The sequence below is a fragment of the Rhynchophorus ferrugineus genome, unplaced genomic scaffold (assembly GCF_030347505.1).
Source record: "Rhynchophorus ferrugineus isolate W39M unplaced genomic scaffold, kcgeb_rfMv2 rfM9, whole genome shotgun sequence".
NCBI classification, from domain to species: domain Eukaryota; kingdom Metazoa; phylum Arthropoda; class Insecta; order Coleoptera; family Curculionidae; genus Rhynchophorus; species Rhynchophorus ferrugineus.
In genome coordinates, this window is record NW_027472588.1 from 28,921,502 (window position 1) to 28,927,501 (window position 6,000).

At 26.7% G+C, this 6,000-nt stretch overlaps 1 protein-coding gene across 1 annotated transcript in view; it reads right to left on the minus strand.

The window, feature by feature from the left end:
- Positions 1-4,921, minus strand: part of LOC143202608 (alpha-tocopherol transfer protein-like) — a 32,709-nt gene extending 27,788 nt beyond the window's left edge. The window contains exon 1 of the mRNA XM_076414245.1: positions 4,596-4,921. The gene's annotated coding sequence lies outside the window, so the exon portion shown is untranslated. The remainder of the gene's footprint in view (positions 1-4,595) is intronic.
- Positions 4,922-6,000: the final 1,079 nt, after the last annotated feature.

The following is a 6,000-nucleotide window of genomic DNA, read 5'->3' on the forward strand; positions in this document are numbered from 1 at the left end:
ACGAAATAAATTTTCCCGTATTTTATTACCTTCCAGGGTTTAAATTCCGTGGTATATAATTGTTAAAATCTACGAAGGTCGTTCAATAAGTTCTTCGTTCATTTTTATTGTCGGTTGAAATAAGACACTTTTTTATTTAGAAAATATTTGTGTTTAAGTAGCTGAATATCAAATGATGTTAAAGCTTAATTTCATGAAGGTCAAGATGCTTTAGTTCCTGTGTTTGTGAGAAATTATTGATAAAATTCATGATATAAGGAAAGCTTCAGTCGACTAGAGTCCTAGTCAACTTTGAGGCTGATTTAATGGTTAAGAGATATTGTGGATTAAACGTATAAAAGAAATAAAAGATTAGACGAAACAGTAAGTAATTGAAAACACTGCCAACGTATCCAATGTATATATGATTCATTAACAAGAGCGTTTTATGTGTCGTTGTCATATCAGCCGAGCAAATCATAGGAATAGAAAATAGTTAATCATACGTATTATAAATTACTTTATTTCACCAAGATTTCATCTAAAATCATTGAATTACTACAATTATGTTCAAATTATTACAATATGCATTGAGTTCATCGGACTTTTCCTATTTCTGAACAAAATCTCAAAAACATACGTGCAAAATAATTTTAGTTTGTAAGGATTTATTTGAACAACTATTATACTTATTTATTCGTTATAAAATCTAAAATCTGATGATAATATGAATATGTTTTTAATATTTCTAATACAATCTTTTTGTGGATTTAAAAAATTGTTATTAACATAAAATTTACATATAAAAAACGTTATGAAATGACCATAACAAGGTATGAGATCATATAAATTTAAAAGTTAAATATTTTAAATATAAATAAAAATAATATAAATATTAATAATAAAAAATATAAAATAAGAGTAGATACATATATCAAGAAATACATAAAATATAAATATATAGGATCATTTTTTCTTGCATTTGGAAGAGGTGGTCAGTGAGATTCTTTAATGTTTAAAGTGTTCAAAGAACATCATTATAAATCATCAAGTAGGAATGAAAGAGCAGAAAATAGCAAGTGCTTTGATTTTGGAATGGAGATAGTTCCCCCAGGTCGATGATCTTAACCAAAGGAGTGAAAGAGGAATGTGAAAAGGAAGTTGAAGGAAATAAGGGAGGAAATAAGTTATTATTAGTGTCATCTAGTATTGGGGGAGGTCATTAGAAAGAAGATAAATCGTCACTATACCTAATGTTTAATTGTTGTTATAACCTTAGGAGAAGAAGAATTGAAAGAGAAGAAGCCGACGACGATGGGAAAAATGTCGCTCCTGTAGATGTGAGAAAGATTAATCCATAATAATGTGGGTACAAAGTTATGGATTGTTTATAATAAATGATTTTTTTAATACTTAATTATATGTTCATGCTTATATGGTTAATGTAGTCCATATAATGTTAAATTATTTCTTTAAATGATTAATAGTTTTTAATTATGTTAAAATGCTTTCCAATACAGCAAGATTTGCTGGAAGAGTTACTTTTATATTACAGTCAGTTGAAAATTGTCGTGTCATCTAATTATTATTGAATTAAATTAACGCTGTTGATACCAATATGAAAATGCTGGTTTAAGAGTTCTAGGCCAAACACAAGAACAATCTGCGATGACATTAAGTATCAGACAGAAGGTAAATGTTATATTTATTGGTTATAAAAAATGTTTTTTTTTGGGGGGAAATATAATGATCAAACGGGGGACAAAATATTTCAAACAATATTTACAGTTATATCCCACAAAATAGTAAGCAGTGATTAATTGTTTGGCATTTATTAACGTTTTTTTTTTGTAGTATAGATCTGTACATAAATGGTTTTAATAAATTAAAACCCGGAAAACATTTTAGAATAATTTTGAATTCATTATCGAAAACCATAAACATAAGTGAAGCGTAATTTAAATAGAAATATTATTAAAAAAATATAAACATTGTTACTTATTTTACGTTGGATTTATACATTACTTTTATAAAAAGTGTTCCATTACATTTGTTAAGAGTTACAAGTACATTACTAAGGCCATAGAAATTAATTACTATAAACTTTTTGGATACCACAAACAGTTATGAAATTATTATTTATTTGCGAGTAACCTTGATATTTGACAAGATGAATAGGTTTGTAGTTGGATTAGAGCTAGAAGCAGTAATATGATAATTATTAATTATATATATACAAATTATATATATATATATATATATATATATATATATACATATATATATATATATATATATATATATATATATATATATATATATATATATATATATATATTGTTTTATATATATATTTTTTATTTTTATCGAATACACAGTTATAACAATGGAGTTTATAACAAGAAAGTTCATTGTTAGAACTTTGTTTTGACAAAGTATTTATTTTAAACAAGCTAATTTTTTATTTGCATGATAATACCAGTCACATAAAATAATAAAATCTAGGCGTGTTATATTTGTTATTAACATAAATATAAAACTTGGTTCCTTTTGGTACTAGGTTTTAAATTAAATTATTTTTTGAGGAATTAATAATATTGAAGATTCGTCAAAATCTATTGTTAGGTAATTACGATTCCTACACTACTAAAAATAACAAGCTATCAAATTAACATTGATTATTTAAAGTTAAATTTGCAACAGCAGAAGTTGCATTAGTTTTCTTTCATTTAAAAGAAATGGAAATAGTTTATTTTAGTATTGTTTTACAAAATGTATGTTTCTGATACTGAAAATAAATAGTTCAAAGTTAATTATATTAGTGTTTTTTTTTTCTTTATCATTAACTAAATGAGGATTGTGTAACGATACGTAAATATGCATTTTATTTTAATATAATTATTAATATTTTCTTATTTCCGATTTAATGGTAATATTCGATATTCTTTAATATTATTAATCAGGTTGTATTAGGTGCTTGCACTATTTTGATTAACGATATCACTTCTTGAAAATGCGAAGTTTCAAAGTAAATAATTGAAAAATAACCTAACTTTTAAATTATATTGGTTTTATTAAGTTACTCGTGTATGTTAAGCAAGGAACATTTTCGACATTCAGTACTTTTGTTCTTTGATTTGAAGAACCAAATTGTTGAAGATCATCAAACTTTTTTTAAAAATATATGGTTTTGATTTGAACCCTTTAAAAGTGGTGATTTTTACGTAAATGACAAAGAACGGCTTGGAGAACCAAAGAAACTTAGAAACAATGACTAGATTTATACTAGACTAGGTTTATTAGACGAAAAAACAGCCCCAATCTTTAAAAATTAGGTAGCTTAGTAGTTGATAAATTAAAGTTCAGTCACACATTGCATAGAGTTGTGAATTATCGTTTGATTACTATTTGTTCAGATTGAAGCAACACACGGTTTTGAAGTGCTGAAGAAGTGCGAAATGGAGGGATCATTGGACCAACATCGTTCTTTTGACATGGTATCGTTATGTTGCCAGGAACTTGAGAAAACGTTGTAGAAAATGATAATATTTCAATGAATATTTTGATGAATTTACATTTTACCAATTTTTCTCAATAAAAGTAAGGCACGATCACTATCATAAGAATCTAACAGTATCATATATTTTCAAGCAATAGACCAAAATTTATATGGTCTATAGCTTGATAAGTTAATATACGCTACTCAATTTTTTTTGAAATGCCTAAATGCTTTATTAATAAGTTTAAAAAATCAAATTAGTATAAAACTAATAATAATAAAATAATTACTTAATATAATATATTTCTTCTTTAGTTTTTAATAAATAATAAAAATAATGTTTTTAATAATTAGAATAACCTTGTAGATTTAATTGTTACATCATTGTTGTGATTTGTAAACATATATTTTGGATTATATTGTTTTTATAACTGATCATAGTGGTATTCAATAGTTACTGTTCTTCCTGTAGACCTTGATTTTTTTTAATAAATGTACTACTATATTTCGTGAAACATAGTTCAGATCTTATATTCGACTTTCTCCTGGCCTCAGTATTTCTTCCTATTGCAAAAAATTATGTTTGGCTGATAAAAATGCACCATTAATAATTGTTTTTAATTGCTAAATGTATTACGTTCTTCTGGAGATAAGTTAGAAATAATTTTGTTCAATAGAACATAAAAATGATTTCTTTTGTTAGAAGTAAAGCAATAATGAGCGTCAATTTTGTTATTCTCATTTTATTTGAAATGCTGCGTTAATTCTCCGTTATCAATATGTACGTTATCTTCAATGTTATCTGTTTAAGTGTAAACTATTCTCAGTTATAAATAAATTGAGTACATCGAGTACTTTATTTTCGAAATATTTATTTTAAATTAATATTATTTTATAAGAATTATATTTCAGTTGGTTAAAGGTCATGTTACAGATTTTCAGAGGTATTTTTTTTCCAATAAGACAAGGATATGTGGATGAAAATCCAGATAAATATCATAACATTTGGTAAATTCGTAAATTAAGTTATTGGTAGCTTTTTATTTTAAGAGGTTTTCTTTTAATGCTTTAATGTTATATATTATTGAAAACAAAGGATTTTATATAATGTACTTACTGTGAGCGATGAATAACAACTAAACCCACTTCGTCACCTTCAGAACCTTATAGTGTCTGATCGGAATATGTAATTATCGGTTGTGATTGAACGAATGGTGCCTTGCTGGTTTTTGCATCGGGCAATTCAAGACTGAGCTTGGCGGTGTCCGCGATAGATTACGATGTCTTGGAGTTGTTTTGGTGTAGCAATTTACGTTTGCCGTTTACCAAGCTGAACGCTTGTACTGAACAAAAGGTTCCGAGCGCGTATTTACGCGATGTTTATGTTACACTTTTCGAGATAACCTTACATTTGTCTTGTTTTTAATCGTAATTACTCTTTGAACTACTATTGCTTCGAATATTGGGTACATATATATGCGTTGAGATATATAAAAATAGCTTTATTTTCTGTATTAGATATTGATTTATTTTTAGGAAATTTTCATTTAGACATTTGAAATGGACGCTGAAATAAACTCATGCTGGTTATTTCAAAAAATTATTTGATATAAATTGTTCGAAGATACATATTTTTTTGGTTGACTCACATTCATTTCACATCAAATTATATTGTTTTAAAGTTTTTACAAAAAGATCATAGTCTGGTCGTTGCACAAATAAAATACTTGTACAGACAACTAGGGTTGGATGTTGAAATTTGCAGAAACCGGCTTCTTCATCTGAGTCATTGTTCAAGGAGAGTTTATAAGTGACAGCAAGTCTTTAATATAAATAATGGATGATTACATATTTTTGAATGGTTGTTTATTAATTGCAACTTAAATTATAGATGATGTTTATTAAAAAATATCAGTTCAGTCTGATTTGATCGTATAACAAGTGTCATTTTGTAAATAAAATATTTATATAGATTACAAGGATTTGTTGATGGAATTTGAAGATGTTGGCGCTGAAATTCATTTTTCCAGCGTCGTAATGATACCGATGACAACTCCATAAAACTGTACCAACAATTGTATTTTGAGTGTCCTATTTTGCATGATTTGATGGTTATTTAATTGGCTAAGTACAATTAAAATTATTAGGAATTTAATTAAGGTCTTGCAGACCATAATCTGAATTTAAGAGAAAAAGAGATGCCCTGAGTCGAAATTCTGTAAGGTCCCTATGCATTTGGGAGTTGGGGACAAATTTAATTTAAAATATTTTAACGAAATACAATTTATAATACATTAATGCCAAATTATGTTACAAACCCATGAGGTGTCGATTTTGCAGCTTTGCATTTTTTTATTAATTCTTGATCGTTATCAATGATCACCGCAGTAGACATGATGGCGTTGGAAAAAACGATCTATCTTTCGAGGCTATCCACAAACCGACCCATTTTTTGGTATCTTCATAAGAGGTAAAGTGCTGTTCAGACAGGTTACGATTCATATGTCTGAATAAGTATTTTA